This window comes from Lissotriton vulgaris, chromosome 6 (assembly GCF_964263255.1).
Source record: "Lissotriton vulgaris chromosome 6, aLisVul1.2, whole genome shotgun sequence".
Classification (NCBI taxonomy): Eukaryota; Metazoa; Chordata; class Amphibia; order Caudata; family Salamandridae; genus Lissotriton; species Lissotriton vulgaris.
In genome coordinates, this window is record NC_141694.1 from 1,260,642,706 (window position 1) to 1,260,665,697 (window position 22,992).

Sequence of the window (22,992 nt, forward strand, 5' to 3'; positions counted from 1 at the left end):
CCAACGATTACCCCGGAGCCGGCAAAAGGACTGCTGGATGGACAAGGGTGATTCCGGGTGAGCCGATTTCAATAAAGGAACGAACAATGGGAGACGGGGTGGTGTTTAATGGTGGCTGATTGCTAACCTGATGATGTAAGGGTTGAGGGGTAAGACCTGAAATGGCCCTGTGCTACTATGGCTCGATCGCACTTAGGTAGCTCGGGCAGAAGGCGGCTTCCTGCCGGTGCTCGACCCCCATATTGCCCTTAAGGCAAGCCTGCGGTGACTACCGTCAGGATAGTCTACGGTTCTTTGGGGACAGTTTGGATGGGAACTAGATCACGATCTTTGGGTCCTGTTCTGGGGTGGGCGGGGGTGGAGGAGAGGTCTGGGGATGTTATGTTGTTGTTGGGGGTGGGTACGCCATCGGTGCAGGGCAACTACAGTGTTTGGACCGCATAGAGCTCGGGTGGAGGAGAAGGAGCAGGGCATTATGGGACAATGGTTGAACTATCTAACTTAAAATGTATTACCTGGAACGTGCGCGGGCTGCATACTATGTCGAGGCGACACAAGGTACATGCTTACTTAGTGCGCAGAGGAGTGCAAATAGCGCTATTGCAGGAAACACACCTCACGAAAGCAGAGGGACTGGCATTGCAGCGCAGATGGAGGGGACAACTATACAACACTACATACTCAGCTTATGCTAGAGGCGTGCTGATTTGGATAAGAGCTGGAGTCCCTCTCCAGGTGACAAAACACACAGTAGATCCGGAAGGGCGGTTTGTGGCCATAGCAGGTAAATTGGGAGGTAAAGACATAAACATCTGCCGAATTTACGCGCCTAATGTGGACCAATTAGCCTTCTTCGCGACAATGTCGGGTTCCTTGGCCCACTATCTAGTGGGGCCACTCCTGATGGGGGGGGACTTTAACTCGGTGGCGGACATAGACCTCAATAGATCGCACCCCCCTCTAGCGGATTCCCCAACATGCCGAATAGCCACGGGTAGACTAGAATGGCAAACTAAATGGGGATTGACGGACATCTAGCGAGCTCAACACCCGCACACCCGGGATTACTCTCATTTCTCGGGCATGCACGAATTATACGTGAGGCTGGATGGGATCTTGTGTTCTGCGGAGATGATACCCGCGGCCACAAGATACGAATACCTGGCGAGGACGATCTCCGACCACAACCGTCTATTGGCCGCCTTCAGGTGGTTCCCGGGCACCTCCTGTGTTCCAACCTGGAGATTGCGCCCTGAAATGTTAGAAGACCCAATATTCCAAAGGGAACTGGGAGAAAGGATCACTGATTATTTCACTGAGAATGAAGGCACGACTGGGGAGAGGGCAACAGAGTGGGACGCCTTCAAGGTAGTAGTGAGAGGCTATTGTATAGCTAAGAAGGTGGGGATGCGCAAGGTACTTCTGGAAGACCTCGAGAAGGTGGATCGTAAACTCCGGGAGCTGGAGCTCTTGCGACCCGGTCACCCGGAGCTGCAACAGCGGACCGCAGCGGCGAAAAAAGCCTTAGCGGTCGAAGTGGAAAGACTGCGTAGTTTCGACTATAAGGCTTACTTGACCAGGTCGCTCATGGAGGGAGACAAGTCGGGAGCGTTGCTGGCTTGGTTAGCCAACCCCACGAGGCGCAGCTCTCCCACGGTCTCCATGCGTGACTCTGAGGGCGTGGAGGTCTACACCCAACCCGAAATTCTCCGCTGTTTCATGAGCTACTATGAAGCTCTCTATCAGAGTAGGCTGATGGCGGATACCGCTCCCATAGATAATTTTTTACGAGAGCTATCCATCCCTAAACTAGAACCCGAACAGGCGAAGGTCTTGGGTAAAGATATAGAAATAGGGGAGATCCGTAGTGCCATAAAACGTATGGCACGCAACAAAACCCCAGGACTAGACGGGCTACCAGTAAAATTCTATGCTGCCTATGTGGACTTGTTGGCCCCACGACTACTGATAGAGTATAAAGAAGCAAAACGGCTGGGGCATCTCCCGGGCACGATGCACGAGGCGCTGGTGATCCCCCTGCTTAAACCTGACAAAGAGAGCGGTGACCCGGCGTCGTACAGATTATTATCGATGCTCACAGTAGATTACTAAATATTAAGTAGTATTCTGGCGTCTAGACTACTGGAACACATGGGCACTCTAGTACATAAAGATCAGGCGGGTTTATTCCCAAACATAACACCACTATGAATATACGCCGACTAATTTGCCTGCTGGAAGAGGACCACGAGGAGGCCCCTCATCCCATGATATTGTCGATTGACCTGGAAAAGGCGTTTGATAGTCTGTAGTGGGAGTACCTTCGTAAGGCGCTCAGTTGCTACGGGGTAGGAGAGGGCTACTTGCGGTGGACAGCAGTGCTCTACGCTTCAGCGATGGCGAGGGTGAAGTCGGGTGCGCTTTATAGGGGAATAGGGTGGGAAGTAATTTAATTATGGTAAGTTGATTAATAATTAGTAGGATTAATTAATTAATTATAATTATTTGCTAATTAATATTGATTAATTGGGAAATAATTAATTGATTAATTGATTTATATTTTCTGTAGCGGGATGTGGGTTTATAGGGGAATAGGGTGGGGAGTAATTTAATAATAATTAATTAATTAATATATGTTTTTAAATATTTATAACTAATTAATTGGCAAATAATTAATATTAATTAGTTAATTAAATAATATAATTTTGTACATATTTTAAATTAGTAATTAATTGGTAATTAAATAATATTAATTAGTTAAATACATTAATTAGAGTAATTTATTTATATATATAATTTTTAGTTACTGTTAATTAATTAATTGGGGAAAAATGATATTAATTATTAAATTATATTAATTACAGCTAATGTGCTAATATATTTACTTTATTGTTATTGTTAATTAATTATTAATTGCTAATTAAATAATATTAATTAACTTTGGGTTAAGGAGTATTTTTAGGGTTCAGGGTCAGTTTTGGGTTTTTGGGTAAGGGGTATATTTAGTGTTCAGGGTCAGTTTTCAGTTCTTGGGTAAAGGGGTAATTTTTAGGGTTCAGGGTCAGTTTTCAGTTCTTGGGTAAAGGGGTATTTTTAGGGTTCAGGGTCAGTTTTCAGTTTTTGGATAAAGGGGTATTTTTTGGGTTCAGGGTCAGTTTTCAGTTCTTGGGTAAAGGGGTATTTTTAGGGTTCAGGGTCAGTTTTCAGTTCTTGGGTAAAGGGGTATTTTTAGGGTTTAGGGTCACTTTTCAGTTTTTGGGTAAAGGGGTATTTTTAGGGTTCAGGGTCAGTTTTCAGTTCTTGGGTAAAGGGGTATTTTTAGGGTTCAGGGTCAGTTTTCAGTTTTTGGGTAAAGGGGTCATTTTTAGAGTTCAGGGTCTGTTTTCAGTTTTTGGGTAAAGGGGTATTTTTAGGGTTTAGGGTCAGTTTTCAGTTTTTGGGTAAAGGGGTATTTTTTGGGTTCAGGGTCAGTTTTCAGTTCTTGGGTAAAGGGGTATTTTTAGGGTTCAGGGTCAGTTTTCAGTTTTTGGGTAAAGGGGTATTTTTTGGGTTCAGGGTCAGTTTTCAGTTCTTGGGTAAAGGGGTATTTTTAGGGTTCAGGGTCAGTTTTCCCTACTGTTGCACTTTCTGGAGTGGGAATAGTAATTTTATCCCTACGCTATCAAATGCTTTTCCTACTGTTCCACTCTCTGGAGTAGGAATAGTAATTTTTACCCTTACGCTATCCAACGTTTTATATAATTAATTGTTAAAATATCAAATGTTTATTTTATTTTTTATATAACTTACATTTTATTTATGTTATTGTTTTATGTTTGTAAATGTATTAGTAAATTAGAATATATTTCATTAATTTATAAATTAGTACATTAATTATTAATACTTATTGTTCAGTACATATATTATATATTTACTGTATATATTTAATTAATGTATTATTAATATATATGTATTATTTATTAATTTTAAACATTATTAGATACTTTTAAATATGTATATTTTATTTATTAGTGTTATATACTTACTTTTACATTTATATATATAAAAAAATCGATATTTTTAACATCGATATTTTTTACATCTATATTTTTTTTTCGATATTTTTGTACTTACCATGTTGTAGATAGGATGTCGATATTTTTGCCCTCGATATTGTTGACTCGATATTCTTGTAGGTCGATATTTCTGATGTCGATATTCTGTCAGTGATCCACAGTGCGGAACTGGGCCATATGTTATGGACTTGCCCTGGTCTGACCTCTTATTGGAAAATGATAGGAGATACTCTTAATGAGGTGACAGAACGAACACTGCAGTATGATATGGAGGTGGGGATCCTTCATTGGTTTCCGCATACCCCTAAAACGAAAATCACCAGCAAATTTATAGATATGGGATTGCTCTTAGCGAAACGGGAAATCACGCGACACTGGAAGGCACGAGTGGGTCCAACGGGCACTAAATGGCGCAGCGAGTTCTTTTAATGGGCTGAGGGAGAGAGCACCTTGAGATATCAGCTAGCGCGGCGGCAGCAGAATGAGAGGGCACTGGAATCTGTGCAAGCATGGTAGGCTTTGGTACAGGCTTTACGCGACGAGGACACGCAAAGTGACATAGACAATGAAGGCAACAAGCTGCCTACAACCTCGTAGCACGACAGGTACAATGCATGTTACCCCAACTGCTGAGAGAGAGACTCCTGCCTCATGCTTTCTAACATACCAATAATGCAGCGAAGGCGGGGGGGGGGGTGAGGACTTTCAAGCTTCTTAAAAATTTCTTTAGGATCCGGGATTGATGGTTTGCTGCTAGACCTCAGGGGTAGTTTTGTTAGGCTGGTTGGGGTACAAGTTCTTTAAGAAAAGCAGACACAAACCGTTCTTCATAGCCGGTCATGACTAGCAATGCACAGTACACATGTACAACATGGGATTGATATTTGCCGCCCGACCTCCAGGTTGTGGGCTAAATGGCTGTGTAACCATAATACCATAGTCTCGTCGTTACCAACGCTGATTGTACTGTTATTGACCGATGTATATCTGTGAATGATTATCTGCAATAAAAACATATTTAAAAAAAATAAAAATTGGTAGTATTGCAATCCGCTGTGTAACGTAGTGTTATTTTTTCGCTAGTGCTGGGATGTGTTACGAAATTTCTTGCATCACGTTTTTGCAGTGAGTCCAGTTGTTACACTATCTCATGCCCAAACCATGAGTCCTGACAATGTATTGTTTTTGCAGATAACGATTCTTTGAGGTTGAGACTGTGTATTTACGCAAATAGAGGTTGGTCTTTAAACGAGTCACCAAAATTGACCTCTTTTTGTAGAAGTTCCCAACGTTTAACAATGATATTCTTGATGCTGGAGGATCTTGTAGAAAATTTGGAGATGAAAACAGTGCGCTTAGTGGTAGTTTTTTGGGGTTTGATCATGAGCAAATCATTGTGGTGGATGATCACGCAGTAAACGGTACTTGTTCTTGACCTCTTCACTCTTCGGGGTGTCCAGACGTGTTTTGATATCCTTTTGCAAGCTTACTGTCGTCATTGCAATTTTTTGCACTTTCAGTCACAAGTTGGGATGCTTTCTCATGCAGTGGGTGTACATTCCTTTATTTCCATCTTTGCAGTTCTTTGGGGTGTCACTGTACCGGATGAACTTATCTGTTTGTGTTTAAAATTCTGTATTGTTACCATATAATCTTTACATATGTTCATTTGTTACTTTCAGTGGCCCCTGAGGAAGTGACACGAGGTCCCGAAATGCATTGGGGCGAAGGTCATCAATTGTCACTCTCTTCTTTCACATCGTCGTAATGTTGTTTGTGAAACGCTGTTCATGCATTGCTTATCCTGAAGCAATGATAATTGTAATTGTATATATTGAATGATGTCTTCATTTTTGTCTTATCGAAAACAAATGGTAAAGTTATGGTGACATCAATGTGAGACCATTGTTTTTTATCATATGTTGCTTGAAATTGTGCAAGCATTTGTTAGAAATTTAGTATAGCAAGTGTATTTGTTCTTAGTTGTGCACACAGTCCATTCCAGACTTACCGTCTTCAATTGCCATACACGTTCATGTCACATGAGGGACCGGCAGCCCTTTGATACCGTGTAGCACACACTTTAGTTTGATTCATCATTGTTCGTAAAGTAATCTCTTCATTTTAAGATAATTGATTTGTACCCATTGGTGTGCAAGCGACAACCTTCTATTTTGTAAATTAAACCTTTTGCCAGGCTAAAACCCTTCTTTTTAATACATGTGTCACCCTTAGTGTTGGACCAGTAAAGCTCAGAGGGTAGGATAATTAAAAAGTTGGGCATGCACCTTTAAGTTATACATGACCTGGTACAGTAAAACCCTTGAATTCATTTTTCACTACTGCAAGGCCTACCTCTTCCATTGAATAATATTGGGATCACCTTATTACATTTAAAAGCTGTCATTTCCAAACGGGAGCAGGTACTCAGATCATGTTTGGTATCTTTGGAATTAGAATCACAAATTCCATCTCATGGTAAAGTCGGAATTTGAATTACAATTTTTCAAATGCCACTTTTAGAAAGCTTCATTCTCAAAACAGGGGCAACGTCTCGCCCCAAACCAAACACACAGCTAAATTGTGCCTTTGTGGCGGTCATTTAATTATTCCACATTTATCCATGTAATCCTTTAATCCAAACATATATATTACTAGTTTCAATTTTTTCCAATGTTATGAACAACCACAAGTGGAATGGAATGCCAATTTTCTATTTTAGAAAGCTGGCCTTTTCCTGCCTTAGCAACTTGTTGCCTGCAGCCTGTCTCTGGGTCACGTGATTGGGTGTAGCCAACAGTTGGGTTTTTTGTATTCCTCCCATACAGCCACACACAATAGAGAGTTTAGGGGTGTCTGGATTGGCCATCACTGGAAGGGTGGAAGGGCGCAGCAGGGCACAGCCCTATTAACACTTGAATACGCTGGGCCCTGCATACTCCCTGTAGTTAGTCTGGAGCTAAGCCAGGGAAGGCAGGAAGCCTGTGGGTGGCCTTTAGAGGGAAACCTCTAGGAGCTTTTTCCACTTTAAAGAAAGAACCAGGTATAAATATTAGACCTCAGACACAAACTCTAAGTACACTGCTGGATCTCTGGATACTCTGCCAGAAAGAAGGACTCCAGTATTGCTGAAAGGACTGTTGCTTTGCTGGAATGTTGCCCTGCTGCCCTCTTGCAGGAGTCTGAGGGATTGGACCTGCATCTAAACCCAGGACTCCCAAGTGACCACAAGGGCTAGTCTACTGGCCTCTTGTTCAGAGTCACAGGATTATAACAGGCTTACAACAACCTGACTCAGCACCCAGATCCAGCTGGAGTAAGCCCCTGACCCCCAAGTGGGGCCCCTCAGGTTCTGGACCCTTGGTGTGGCCTTACAGAGGCTGAACTGAAGTGTGTGGGTTCTTTGTGACCATGAAAGGGTGTGCTAGAGCCAAAACCTTGCTGCTTGCACAGCCCACCAACCCAACTCTTCACTCTACAGCATCGACCGCTTGCAGAGAGTAACACTACGAAGCTCCAGTCAATGTACACTTTTTTTCTAACCTGGTATGGGATCCTTTTTGTGTAGTGTTTTCATTTTATTACCGATTTTAATGTTGTACAAATGCTTTACACATTGCCTCTAAGCTAAACTGAACTGCTCTGTGCCAAGCTACCAGAAGGTTGGTCACAGGTTCCTTTGTGTTTGCTTATGATTTCACCCTCCCAAGGTTAGTGGGACGTGCTTGAGTAGGATTTACCCCTTAAACCAGTAACCCAATTTCTTACATCTGACCACGCACCAAAAGTTAGCGTACACCAATTTCTTTCTAAGGAATCTTATAAAACACAGTCTATACATTAACATACTTATTCATCCGCACTAACAGTGATTTATGCTATATTAATATACGTCAATGCTCTTGGGACCACAAGGATGAACATCTTATGAAGCTTTAATGTAGTCGAAAATAAGCAAGGATGTCCATTTGTGTATAGAGACTATACCCATCATTAATGTTTTTCAGTCGTACTTGTTCATCCCAAAATCCACTTCTTTTCATTTTCTAAAGGTAAACGTAAGACCATTTTTAACTAAACCATGGCCTAAACCCATATGCTGTGGGTAGGGGAGGTGGCCAACTCTTGGGTCAACACCCATAAAATAAGCTAACTCTTTTCTTCAGAGTTGAGGATGTAATATGGTATTAATAATTTTAGAGCTCACTGTACAAGGCAAATGCAGATGGGGCGCTTCTGATTTAGACAGTCCAAACTACCCACTTCTCGCTCCATAAAAAGAAAACAATAAGTGAGCAATGGAATGATGGAAAAAAAATGGATGGCTTCTTCCCAATGGAGTCTGACAAAGTTATGGTTCTGCTCTCCACTGGATATATTATTCCGCTTATGCTCAGACTTCAGGGACAGCAGCTTGAGGGAAGGTAGTGACAATTAACCAGTCAACAGCTGAAAGTTGGTACAAAAACCTCACCATCGCTCTGGCCAATTCTTGAATGTAGTCCCTAGTGACTCCGGAGTTGTGGGTGTAGAAAAAGGGCCTCAAGTCTCTTTCACTTCCAAAAAGTGTATAGCTTTGTGTCTCTGCTAAGAGACTCATTGCCCGCTCTTGAGGGACCTGCCCTCCGTGTCAACCTCTTCTGAAGAACACATTTTGCATCCCTTTTTCTTCAGTCCTTAATTTCTAAAACAACATATTGCAATTCTAATTGCAATTATATAGCACTTACCACCCCTGACGAGACGTTGAAATGATCTAAGCCAGGCAGCACCCTGCTCCAGAAACAAAGTAGTTAGTCCAGTATAATGTGTTATTGCTTGCCACTGACATTCGTTTTTTGTGTCCAGGCAAGCAATTCCATGCCTTACCTCCAACTTCTGTGTTTGCATTAAAGTAATAGGGGGGGGGGGGCGTGGCTTGCAGCCGAACATGGAGGCAGCTTAGAGGACTAGCTCCGTGGTAAGAGCGGCCTCTCCAAAGATCCGACGTCTCATCCGTGTTAATACAGGCTTCTGTGGGGGTGTACCCGACGCCCGGGACCGGGCGGTTTCGGTGGCAGCGACTCCGGCGGCAATTGATGGCCGGGAGGTGGAGTTCTCGCCGGGAGATCCTGAAGCCTGCGCGACAACAGAGAGCCGGGGACTAGTGTACCTGAGGAGCCAGACAGGAAGTGCAAGTGGCCGGGGCAAGTCAGACCGGAAGTGCCCGACATATTGGGAAGTAGAGCTACGGCGCTCGAAAACCCAGCCGACAGAGATCACAGGAGGGGCGCAAAGGAGCGGACGCAGGAGTGGAACCACAAAGGAGGTGTGAGCCCCGTAGAGTGTGACCAGGCTACGAGCAAAGAGACTCCGGAGGTGCACCGCAGTAAAGAACGACCCGCCATATTGCTGGGGAGGCAAACAGCACAGGACATTCAGGCCTCATTGGAGTTTAGGGTAGCCTAATTGACAGAAAGGCGCAACGGCTGAAAGACGATAAGCCTCATTGATTTGGAGGGGGACTCCCGGAACAGTCACTAGCAACGGGAGATACCTCGTAAGCTCCACGGCACCGCAGCACAGGAAAAAAACACCGGGAGCGAGCTGCCGGAACAGACATACTTACCCCGAGCCGTGCTACCCCATCCGGACACAATAAGTCTGGGGTGATATTGGGGCTCTGGGGAGAATCAAGGTGGCAATTAAGAGGCGGCAAGGAGTACCCCGATAACCTGGCGCACGGCAAGCTCCGCAAGTGTTGCAGCGCATCAATCAGCAATCGGCCCCAAGTGGAATTCAGAGCTATCACGAGTGCCTGGGAGACAAACATAAAACTACAATCGGGTAGTTATTAGCGGAGCCTCCGTGAAAGACCCTGAGACCTTATAATCAGACATTTCCCACACTGGCACTTGAGTGAGCTGACGAGAACTGAATGCAGTGGCCTGCTAGCCTGAATCATATCTCCTTAACGGCAGAACCAGAGAGGAGTGGTCACCGGGGAGTTAACGAATCGAGGGGGTCAGCGAATACGCTAGCCTCGGAAAAGACATTGACGAGAACCCCAATTTCGACACGCTATAGCGGACGCCAAGATGGCGGGGAAGGGTGCCAAAGGAGGCACGACACAAGCACGCCTCAAGAAATACGCCTATGAAAAGGGTGCGTCCTCCCCGCCTGAGGGGAGGCAATCCGGCGGAAAAACAGCGGATGGGACAGGAGGGAAGAAGGCGACGCTGGATGATGTAATGCGAACATTGACGCAGGTACAGACCACAGTGGGCTCAATTTCTACTGAGATCACCCTACTAAGAGAAGACCTCCACAAAATATCAGAGAAGGTGGGCTCGCTGGAGGTGGTCACGAAATCGTTAGTGGAAGATGTGTCGGAGCTGCAGACGGCAATGGAACGTGTAACAGCCGAGAACAAAGTGCTGAAAGAAAAGCTTGATGACCAAGAATGGCGGTCCAGGAGAAACAACATCAGAATCTTGGGAGTTCCGGAATCGGAAGGTACCGAAGCGACGGACGCATTCATAGAGGTCTTGATCAAAACAAAACTACAGCCTAGAGGCCTATCCACCTTCTTCTCGGTTGAGAGGGCGCATAGAGTACCGGGAGGCAGACCAAAATAGGGAGCAGCTCCGAGACCCATCCTAGCAAGATTATTCAAATTTCGTGAAAGGGATGCCATCCTGCAGGCAGCAAGGAAGTCTCCTCCTGTTAAGCTGCACAATGCGACACTGGCCTTTTTTCCAGACTACACGGCGGAGGTCGCCCAGCGTAGACGAACGTTCCTGGATGTAAAAAGAGAGTTGAGGTCACAGAAATCCAGTACTCAATGATTTTCCCGGCCAGACTGAGAATAATAGCAGACAACAAGACTTGGTTTTTCGATACTCCGGAAATGGCTCAAGATTATTATCATTATTATTATGTTTCTTATATAGCGCCTGAATCGACCCCCGAAGGGGTATCTCCGCGCTTGCCTTGAGAACCCGTCCTGGCTTTTCCCTGTGAGATAGCCCCTACAGGGCATCCCCAAGGTGAAAGCCAGGCATCCCGCCGCAGGGGGGGCCGTTGTGGAGATTAAGCAAGCTTAATGCCCAGAGTTGCAGAGTGTGAACCCAAGATTAGGTCAGGCACCGAAGCGAGAATTATCGAGTCCATGGACATTTGAGCTCAAGACCCTGCCGCGTCGGGAATTGAACCCTGGTCCCGGGTCTGACCTCTGCTTCAGGGTCTGCCTGCTCTAACCAGTGAGCCACACTTCTCCACTGTGGCTGGAAGGGTGGAGACCAGCCAATCACCCCCGCCGATCGAACAGGACACAGGGTGATCGACACACTAAGGATCGAGCAGGCTCTCGGACTCCGGGGCAGGAGGAAAGGGAAGACTCACCAGGAAGAGAAAGGGTAGATGAGGACCCTGAGACGGGACGATGACCAACCGGCGGATAAAGAACAATTTCTAAACTTGAGGACTGCTTAAGAGACTGCCATTGGACACTGGGCGTGGGACCTCTGAAGAAAGGACGAGAGGCCGCTGACTATGGGGTATTCCTCACCTCAGCGAGCAAGTATTCTATTTGAGGGTTGGGTTAAGCACGTGCTAAGTTGGGGGGCGGGCAGTGACAAGTCCGTGTGGCATGAGGGCAGGGAGGGGGGGGAGGTCTGGGGGGGGTAGTTATGGACGTTCACACCTCGAAAAGGGAGGTGTTGTTTGTTAACAAATTGACTCAGGGTAGGAAAATATGATGCATTGCCACCAATAACACAAAGACTGTCTTACACAAACGACCACGCGAGGGCTTACATGCGGCGCACATGGGTACTGCACCCCTAGAGAAACATGGCACACAACATACAGGTTGACTCCCTGCAGGGTGACCCTCAAATGTCACCAGGACGCCACTACAGCTCATGTCCTGGAACGTACGGGGCCTGGGGGATAAAATCAAGAGGGGACTAGTGGTACAGGGCATTAGGAGAGCAAATCCAGCCCTGGTTCTTCTCCAAGAGACACATTTAGTAAGCACGGCAAGCCAGGCGTTAAATAGGAAAGGCTACCATATGATAGTACATTCTGAGTTTACCTCGGGATCAAGGGGGACGGGAATCCTGCTGCGAAAATCATCCCCGTTCATACTTCAGTCTACCAAAACAGATGACCAGGGCTGCTTCGCGGCTGCGCATGGGCAATGGGAGGGCAAACCGCTGACGGTAGTATCGGTCTACATACCCCTGGCGTTGCATGCAATTGCATTTCCAGACCTGGGGAGGTTCCTCCTGGAACTCCCGGAGGGTGATTTAGTAATAGGGGGTGACTTCAACGCGGTTATACATAACACACAGGATAGATTCCCGGTGAGAACACTAACTCCTGGTCCCTCCCGATTTAGCGATTTCTTAGAAGCGCAGGAACTGGTGGATGAACTGCAATACAACTACTACTCAGCGACATATAATAGTCTGTCTTGCATCGACTATTTCCTCACTTTGGGCGATGGCCGCCTCACCATAGATGAAGCACAAATTAAACCTAGGGGTATATCTGACCATTCACCAATAACCCTTACCCTGTTGTGTCCAGAAAGAGCCTATAAGAAAATGTATCAGATACGACCGGGATATCTCGCGATATCGGCCATAAAAAAGGAGTTGGAGAAGGAAACCCGGTACTACTTTGCGGAAAATGCAGCTTCAGTGGAGTCCCCTACGACTCTATGGGAAGCATACAAAGCAGTCCTGAGGGGGCAGGCCATATCAACCATAGCGGGATACAGACGTTCTCAAGGGAGGGAACTCGCACAGCTAGAATCAAACCTGGCTGAGGCAAATGCAGCACACATGGAGGACCCGATAACGGACACGTTACACTCCCTTCAACTATGTCAGCAACTGCACAATGATCACCTAAAACAGAGGGCGATAGAACACATAGCGACAACTGCACACACGATATATGACGTCGGGGATAAGGCAAGCAAACTCTTGGCCTGGCTGGAAAAGAGAAAGGAAGGGGGTAGGACTATATTGCAACTGAAAGATGCAGGAGGGAGGACACACACGCGTCCAGCGGCAATCGTTGAGACGCTGGCAGACCACTTTCAGGAGGTATATACCCCAGAAGTAGAGGTCAGAGAGGAGATAGCATTGGCGGCACTCAGGGATGTGCAGACGCCAACTCTGTCACAGGACGCAGTAGATGAGCTTGATTCGGAATTTACAGTAGAAGAGGTACAGGCAGCAATCAACATGATACGCTCCGGGAAGGCGACAGGCCCAAACGGCATTCCGATAGAATGGTATAAAGCTATGTCGGAAACGCTGAGCCCACCCCTACTGGCCATGTACGCAGATTGCCTTGACAGGGAGATCATGCCGCTCGATCAGCGACAGGCCACAATCGTGGCAATCCCGAAACCGGGCAAACCACCTAATGAGTGCGGGTCATACCGCCCGATATCACTCCTCAACGTTGAGGCAAAAATGTTTGCGAAATTGTTGGCCACTAGGTTGATGCCATACCTCACCCAATCGATTCACCCTGACCAGTCGGGCTTTATGCCACACAGGAGTACGGCATTGAACCTCCGTAGAGTACATGGAGCTGTGGCGCGTGAGCCACTGCTGACGGAGCCGGCGTCAATCCTGGCCTTGGATGCCAGGATGGCATTCGATATGGTGGAATGGCGGTACCTCTTCGCAGTGCTGGCCCACATGGGCTTCGGCCCTAAATTCATCTCCTGGATACGGCTCTCATATAATAGTCCAGTGGCACGAGTGGCAGCTAACGGACACATCTCCCGTGAGATACCACTGAATAGAGGGACGAGACAGGGATGCCCGCTCTCACCGTTGCTATTTGCAATAGTCCTAAAACCTTTAGCCACAGTCCTCAGAACCACCCCGTTGCTGAGAGGGGTCAAGTGGGGGGACAGCTGGGAAGACAGACTTTCCCTCTACGCAGATGATATGCTTATATATCTGACGGACCCGGAGAAGGGCGTCCCTGTACTCCTCACACTGTGTGAAAAACACGGGCAGGCGTCTGGATATAAGATCAACTGGACAAAATCCGTCATATATGAACTGAAGGGTCCCTCACCAAATCTACCAAGCGACTGCCCACTAGCAATAGTGGATACATCATTTAAATACCTGGGGATACACGTAACACGCAATGCTCTAGATTTTTATGAGCATAATCTACTGCCACCATTAAACAGACTAAAGAGGGACGTCAGACACTGGAAGACCCTTCCTCTGACGCTGATGGAGAGGGCAGCATTGTACAAAATGATGGCCTTGCCGCATTTCCTGTACGTACTGGAAAATGCTCTGAGTCTGGTACCACCACGCTATTTACAGCAGGTGACAGCAGTGGTGAATAATTTATTATGGGACGAGCGCCCCGCGCGGATAGCACATCTGAAACTCAACAGAAGCGGGAACGATGGTGGGATAGCCCTGCCCAATATACAACTATACTATTGGGTGGCCCAACTTAAAGTTCTCAACCAATGGATACATGCCCCACAAGACGACCCGGCTTACCTAGCGGACAGAGCACAACTGGGCACACATAGTCTACTAGCACCGCTGTACCACAAAGGCTTGGCGGGCAAGCTAATGGAACCGACCAAGCACACAGTAACGCTCTGGCACACTGCGCAGGCGAGGCTAAAATGGAGGGAAGTCATAACGAAACTAACACCTTTGTGGGACACCAAGGCGCTGGGGCACTTGCGGTGCACCAAAGGTTTCACCCAGTGGGACAATATAGGAATCTTAACAGTAGGAGACATGTGGTCAAAAGATGGAGTAGTCCCGTTCTCACACCTACAACAAAATTATAACCTGGGTCCCAACGAGACATATAGATATATTCAAGTTAGACACGCACTTATGACAATGATACCAGCAGGAACAAAGGTCCTGGAGTCCTCTCCGTTGGAGGACCGCCTGCTCACCGATTATATGCAGACTAGCGCCACTTCCCTCACATACCGTAAACTGATGAATAACTTGCCAGACCCCCTAGTTAAGTTACGGGAGAAGTGGGTGAGTGACTTAGGGGACATGGACGAGACGGAATGGACTGTGGCACTGGCGTCCCCGAGAGAAGCTGGCATCTCGACAAGGTATCGCCTGGTGCAACTTAAGATCTTGCACAGAATATACTTCACAAGGACCACACTACACAAACTGCAAAGGGCAGATCACCCGTATTGTCTAAGGGGCTGTGGTGGGGAAGGCACATTTCTGCACACACTCTGGGAGTGTCCCAGCGTCGCAGATTATTGGCGACGCACCATCTCCCAAACATTAGACACTACATTGGTACCTGACCCCCGCACAAACCTATTACATGTGTGGAGCCCTACTGATCTGTCACGACAGAGCCAATTGTGGGTTGCTGTGGGTTTCATGGTCACCAAACGAGACATAGCCCAGAAATGGGGGGCGGTAAAAATTCCAACCCTGGTCCAATGGTGCAGAAATATGGACACGATTATGGTGACTGAGAGGGCTGTGTATGAAAGGAGAGCTAACCCGCGCAAATGGAATAAAGTGTGGTCGCCCTGGAATAAATACCGGGGAGACATATGTGACCCTCTGGAAGAAGACGATATGGAAAGTTCAGATGATGAGGAGGAGGAGGGATAAGAAATAATACTTGAAATCAGACTGAAGTAAAGTTAAATGGTTGAAAGACGTTACGCAATCGGGCCGATACAGGGGGGATACCTAAAGCAGGGAGGAGCAGGGTGGGCGCCTAGACTGGCCGCAAGAGACACAATGCGCAATTGGGTACGGTGATATACTAGATCTGTAACACTACTGAGTCAAAAGTTAAGTTTTGTTAGAAAATACAAAAGTAAGAGGAATTATGATTTATGGTTAATGATGAAGTGGTATGTAATGTCATCCTAGTTCATATGCTGCCGAACCGGAGGTTGTCGGCTAAACAGCTGTGTAATCGACAACAAAAAGTAGTTTCTATAAAAAGCAGCCGGCCTGAGGGTTGTAGGCATGCAGCAGTGTATTGTTTGAAACTGTCAATAAAGCTCTTACAAACCAAAAAAAAAGTAATAGGAGTTATCTGTACTGATTAGTGGGGAGTGGTCGTGACGCATGCACATGGTTGGCAGGAATAATAGATGAGCTAGAGGAGGCTAGTGATTGTTAGGCTGCATGGGTTCAACTTTCAGAGGAGAGGAGGTTGTGATCTTGTAAATTAGTTGTTGGCCATTTGCATGAATACAAACATTATGCCAAACATGCAAGTGACAGAGAAAGAAAGAATACAGAGGTTGGAAGGGAAGAGAGGGCCATTTGAAAAAAAGAGGAGGCGACCATACGAAGTTTTAAGTAAAGTTCCGTTTTACATGCCACATTTTAGGGTCTTTGAAAAATTTGGGGGATAGCAAAGAAGATCATAGCAATGTAAGAAAATATATGGGTGACGAATCCAAAGACTGAATATGCTGGAGCAGATGCCGTCAACGGTCTGACCTACAGTATTAATGTAAAAGTGGGATTCATTTAGATGTGGATGGTCTGGCATGGTACAAGATGGAGGGTGAAGACAGCTTCCTTAGACATTGGATGTGTAGTGTCTGCATTTCGGTGGCTGGGGATTGGAGATTCAGTTACTGAGGTGTGGCGGATAGTGAGGGGCTCCCTTTAGAAATTAAGTGAAGACTTTGTTTGCAAGGGCCTGATGATTAGACTGGCTCAGGTACTACCCTTTGGTAGTTATTAAGGGTGAGGGGTGGAGCTGCAGATTCTGTTGTGCAAGGTGAAAGTGTCCTTTGGGTGAGGCCCAGCCTTTTGTCTTCCTTGATTGCACTGAGATGGCATGTTGTGAGGTGCCTTGAGCACACTAAGATGGTACTTTGAGAAGTGCCTTGAGCACACTAAGATCGTACTTTGTGGAGTGCATTGAACACACTCAAATGGCCCTTTAAGGAGCACACAGATGGCACTGCATATGACGCATACGGATGCATAAGATCTGGAACAAAAAGAGTCCAAATCTAACCAGTGTCTCACAATAAATAAACTATCAAGTATCAGTAAATGCTGCAAATACAATGTCTGTTAGACCAATGTCACCACTTATCCTGCTGGCCCCTGAATGCCCACCCATGTTACAGTAACAGGTATGTTCTAGGCCTTCGCGAGTGTCAGTCAAGAACAGACACCTCAGTCATCCCACCAGCGGGACAGAGGGGGTCCCAAAACAGGGCCCAACCATCATTCACTCTGATCGCCCAGAGCCGGCCAGCCCTGCCCCACATTGAATACACCACTGTTTCTCGTTCTTTCCTTCCATTTCCCATCCAGAATCACAGGGCACAGCAACCAATCTTATCTAGGTAGATAGCCACCACCTAGCCCATAACTAAACTCCCTTCAAATGAACCTCTAGCCAAGCCCAGCCTACACAACTAAATAGGAGGCACCTGTAGGCTTTCAGAGGACAGTTCTAACATATGCCGGTGCCCAAAGATATTCTCAGAAGTACGGCAGCTGGTGCTGACGAATGTCAAATACCAAGGCTGAATATTCTTGAGTCCACATCATGCCTCTTTCTTCCAACACCATACACTCCCTGACCCTTTATTTTCCTCCTGCAGGATCTCTTTTATGCCAGCTTTCTTTGATTTTCACAGTTTTTTTTTATTTCTCTTCCACCTCCTTTTGTGTTTTCCTCTCTCTTGCTTTAGGTCAAAGCTGGTTTAGAAATAGTATGTGTAGGTCCACAAAAATGAGTGCCAGTCGGCCCCATGTGCTACCAGCAGCCTTTGCACATGATATGGCTTTTTTAGTACAGTGTGAGTGTAATTACTAAACACTTTTCCAAAAGTGATGCTGTGTAGTATACAAAGCGATACAAAAGGGGATGATGGACGGAGCGTTTGAGCAAATCAAACACTCACCCCCAGTCAACTGATCTGGGTTTAATCCATCCCCATTCTTTAGCTCACTCAGTCACCCTAGTTCAGGGGTGTCTCTCCAACTGACCTGAGGTTGTATTAAAGAGTGAAAACGACCAACTAGGGAACATAATATACACCATAACAGTGTTTACTATTATGTATGACACCATGTACATCGTGAGTTCATACTCATGAGTGCCTCGACCTTGCACGTCACTATTTTCAGGGCCATATAATGGTCACCAGAACTACAGACGTAAGTAGTTCAGAAAATTGATCTTACCCACCCATGTACTGGGTGACAAATATATTTCTTCATTTAAAACATTTTTAAACTAGTATCACTTCCAAATGTTACGATCGGAGTTCACAAAGGAAGATTACTGGATTTTAATTAATTTTTACAATAACGAATTTGGGGGTAACATGAAGAGACCAGTAGTAGACTTGGGCAACGAGCTGGATCGCCTTAACCCAAGCATTTTTAAGCCCTCCTGCAGCTTAATCTGGATGGGAGATTTCAGCAAACACCTGTGCAAGTATAATGAGGCTAGGGTGTGTGGGCTGGATGACCATCAGGGCAACCCTCTCTGTCACTTCTCACACACTGAATATGGTGACACTTTAAACCAATTACTTTACTCGAGGCACCTGAGCATAATTAATAGCTCAAGGATTGGTCAATTGGAGAGTACTTTTAGGAGAAACAATACAGAGTCAACAATTTACTTTGTTTTAGTTTCTCTGGCTACACAAGATAGAGTGGACCACATAGCCACTCTGCTTACTTCCCCTAGTGATCATACTATCTTATACTCCCATTTGACCCTTTGATATAAAATGAAAAGAGACCAGTAGGTAGTGGATGACATTGTATTAGCCAGGAAAAATGGCTACCAATTAAAATGAACCCAGGTTGTTAAATTAAATATGATCTACTCCATAATAGTCCAAGTAAGCGATAACATCTTATACTGCCTGGCAGAGGACTATCCTCCTTCCCAAATAGTCACACAGTTTGAGACGTATTAAATAAACTAAAAGGTGTACTTACCCGTCCCAAACCAGCCAACTACTTCCATCTGGTTTGATACAGTTTGCTCTAAAGCAAAGAGATTCTTTGTAGCTGCTTTAAAATCCAATCACAGAGACCCGGCACTGGTAAGAACACTGAGAAGTGAGTACAAGCAGGCGAGATCCAATCGAATAAAGGACATAAGGGAGAAGGCGTGGGAGGATCTTGAATAAGCTGCCAGCTACCAGGTCTGGGAACAGCCGGGAGTTCTGGAAAATCATAAACACCCCCTACTTTAAAGACATAAAAGATCCGTCACTAGATCTGCATGTAGGGGAGGAGGCGTGGATAAAGCATTTTGAGGGCATTTTTAGTTTAAAAGCCACCAAAGAATCCACGCAACCCGCAGAAAGACCCCTCCCCCCCCTCCCCCCCCCCCCCCAGTAGCTTCTTGACTTTTTCGATCCATGAAGTAAGGGTTGGCAGCCTGTGTCCCGGGAAAAGCACTAGGTCCTGACGTTGTCCCCATCGACCTCTTTCAGGTAAATGGAGACATGTGGGTCCCACTTTTAACATTTGTATTTATTAGCATAGCCATAGAGGGACCCCTCGCCCTCCTGGAAACACAGTGTTCTAGTTCCCATCTTCAAGAAGGGAGATAGGGTCTGTCCGAAGAACTATAGACCCATCTCCCTTCTGGACACAACAGCAAAATTAATGGGGCGGCTATTATTAGCCAGACTTGAGGCATCGACACTGGAGTGAAACCTCTTAATGCAGGCACAATATGGCTTCCAGAAGGGAAAGGGGACTGTGGACCAATGTCTAAATCTCTTGCTATGCATAGACAAGTACACAAAGGCCAAGGGCGGAAAGCTATACATAGCCTTCATGGACTTGTCAGCTGCATTTGATTGTGTGTCCCTTCAGAAGTTGTGGCCCAAGATGGTTTAAATGGGGATTGATCCTCCAATCATTCACTTCATTTATCAGCTATATACTAACGCCACGGCCTGTGTGAGATATGGCTGAAATGGAGAATGCACTTGTGTGTTTAAAATCGAAAAGGGGGTTAGGCAGGGCTGTGTCCTCACCCTGTTTCTTTTCTCCATCTATACCAATGGGGTGGAGGCGGCCCTGTCTGGCTCAACTCTTGACGTCCCCAGATTTGACGACTCCCCCTTACCATTATTGGCGTACGCTGATGATGCAGTGTTACTAGCGAGGACAGGCGTAGCTCTTCAGAGTCTTTTGACTGCATATGCTGCCTTTATGGCCTCATTGGAACTCTGTGTTAATGAAGGTAAATCTTTTATCATCATAGCTGGAGCTACCCGAAGTGCAAAAGTGCCTCATTTTCATTTAGCCTCCAAAAACAATCGAAGTAGTTGACTCCTGTTCGACAGCAAACAAACTTGGTCGAAATTGGTGGCTGCAAGGGCCCAGTATAAAGGTAAAACAATATCCCAAAATGTATAAATGAAAAGACAATTTATATTGCATGCACAAGGCATTACATAGATCAGAAAAAGGAGACACTTACTCAATTGATTTTAAGTCAAAATACATTTTTGTAATTTTGATATTCAAGCAGGGTAGGCAAAATTCATGTAGGAATAGTTATGTACAGCACACAATCAGATAATTGAAGTGACAACCGGAAAAACTTGGTGCACAATATGTACAAGTGATGTGTGGCAACTCAAGTGAGAGAGTGAACAGCGACGGACGGCGCAAAGTGAGCAAAGTGAAATATTTACAGTGAATAGCTCAAAAAGTGACATAAAATCAGTGACTTTCTATAGTCCAGTTCGCAATTTCAAATGGAGTCACAACAGAATGCGCCTATAATTTGCGCTGTGAGGTCGACGACGTTTCGGTCCTTAATCAATGTGGACCATCTTCAGGACGGGGTTGTCTTGTTACAGGTGCTGTAAGCGGTAAGATCTCAGCCTTGATCTGAAGGGTCCGGCGAGGTTCATGTAACCACCCAGGGACTGAATCTTTTGTGTGGTCAAAATGGGCGTCACAAAACGATCACGGTAGTTTCGTATTTTGGCAGCCAGGGACCTGAATGTTTTGCGGGGTCAAAGCCGGCGTCACAAAACGATCGCGGCAATTTGGTATTTCGGCATCCAGGGACCTGAATCTTATGCAGGATCACGGAAAGCGTCGCAGAACGATCGCGTTGATTAAATATTTTGGCAGCCAGGGACCTGAAGAATTACATGGTCCGAGAACGCAGTGAATACGATCAGGCGTACCAGCCAAGGGTCAGGGAGCCTTCTGTTAGCGTGTAAGTCGCTTGCAGAGTGCAAGGGCCCAGGGCATGGAAAGAAGCCTACTAATAATAAGAGGCTTTATTAACAAGCTGGGGGCCTGTCCCGTGGACACGGTTAAAACTATTAATCTAGCCAAAACAAAAGGGGCTGTAACCTACGGGGCTGGAGTCTGGGGGGTGGCTCATATCGAGAAATTGCAGAGAAAGGAAGACACCTTTTTTAAGTCTAGGGTCTCACTACCATCTACAGCATCAAATTTCATCTTACACCTTGAATTAGGACTCCCTTACTTATCTGACTGCATTAGGCTGGCACTGATCCTACTGTGGATCTACATCTGGTGGAGGTCGACGGTTAATTTAACCCAACGCATTATTGGTGATTGCCACAGGTTGGAGGGATGCAGTGGGATCGGTTGGCTCAGTTATGTAGAAACTGAGCTAAGAGCAATTGGGCAGGAGGAGCTGTTTAAAGACCCAGCTTCCTGTAGGATAGTTTCTAAAGGAGAAGTGTGGCTCAATGGTTAGAGCGGCAGACCCTGATGCAGAGGTCTGGCCCGGGACCAGGGTTCAATTCCCGCTTCGGCGGGTCTTGGGTGCAATTTCCTCAGACCTGATAATTCTTGCCTCTGTGCCTATTCTAATCATGGGTCCCACTCTGCAACTCTGGGCAATAGCTTGCTTAATATCCGCAACGGCCCCAACAGCGCTGGGATGTCTGGCTTCACCTTGGGTTGCCCAGGAGTGGACATTTCACAGGGAAAAGCCAGGAAGGGTTCCACAGCGGTATGCGTTATAGCGCCAGGACTACCCAGTTGGGGTATTAGTGCTCTTTACAAGTACAAATTACATTACATTAAACTGAAATTTACTGATCTATACATGCAGAGGGCTGATATTATTCGCGGGGGGTTGTCAACAGGCACTTATCGCCTAAGCCCTCGTCCCCCCTAGACCTGCGGGAGAGCATCACTATTTCTACCTCTCACGTATTACTATGGCTCAACACAGATTTATTCTGGTGCGTTTTCGTCTCAACTTTATCCCCCTAATGCTCGGGTTCCCAGAGAGGAAGTTCAAACATGCTGACCTCATCCTGTGTCCATGTGACAATGTCTCACCCCAAACTGATTTACACTTGGTATTGTTCTGCAAATTTTACCACAAAGAAAGAGAAACCTTTATTTTACCCATCTTAAGACTTCAAAACTTTAAACAATGCAGGGTGGCACTGTATTTTTTAAAGTCTTTACCTAATTCGTACGTTTGTTTCTCAGTAGCAGCTTTTTTCGGGGCTTGCATGAGAAAAAAAAAAGTCGATGGGCACGCTAACTTGAATTACTGTAAAGGTTACCCAAAATGTATGATTGTAATTTGTTTTACGGTCTTTTTTAATAGTTTGATATGATCAATTTGTACTTTTATGATCTTTTTTAAAAGATCGAATAAAGATTTTAAATGAAAAATGAAACTAGTATCATGTTTTCAATTGCACAGAACAATACAATACACCTTCCATCTCAGGACTTTAAAAGAACATTACTATACACTCCATGTGTACATAGTTCATCGGATAGAAGAATGTCTGTCCTTAAGGTGATTTGGCTTTTGAAACACCAAAAAGCACATTCTTGTCACTTTCTCAGTGAACAAGTTCAACATTATTGCAAATAGTTCAATAAGCCAGGGTGACTGCATTTACACTCTA

General features: G+C 45.7%; 1 protein-coding gene across 1 annotated transcript in view; it reads right to left on the reverse strand.

The window, feature by feature from the left end:
* LOC147708731 (calcium homeostasis modulator protein 6-like) overlaps nucleotides 1–22,992 on the reverse strand; it is a 101,283-nt gene that overhangs the window by 76,812 nt on the left and 1,479 nt on the right. The window lies entirely within an intron of this gene.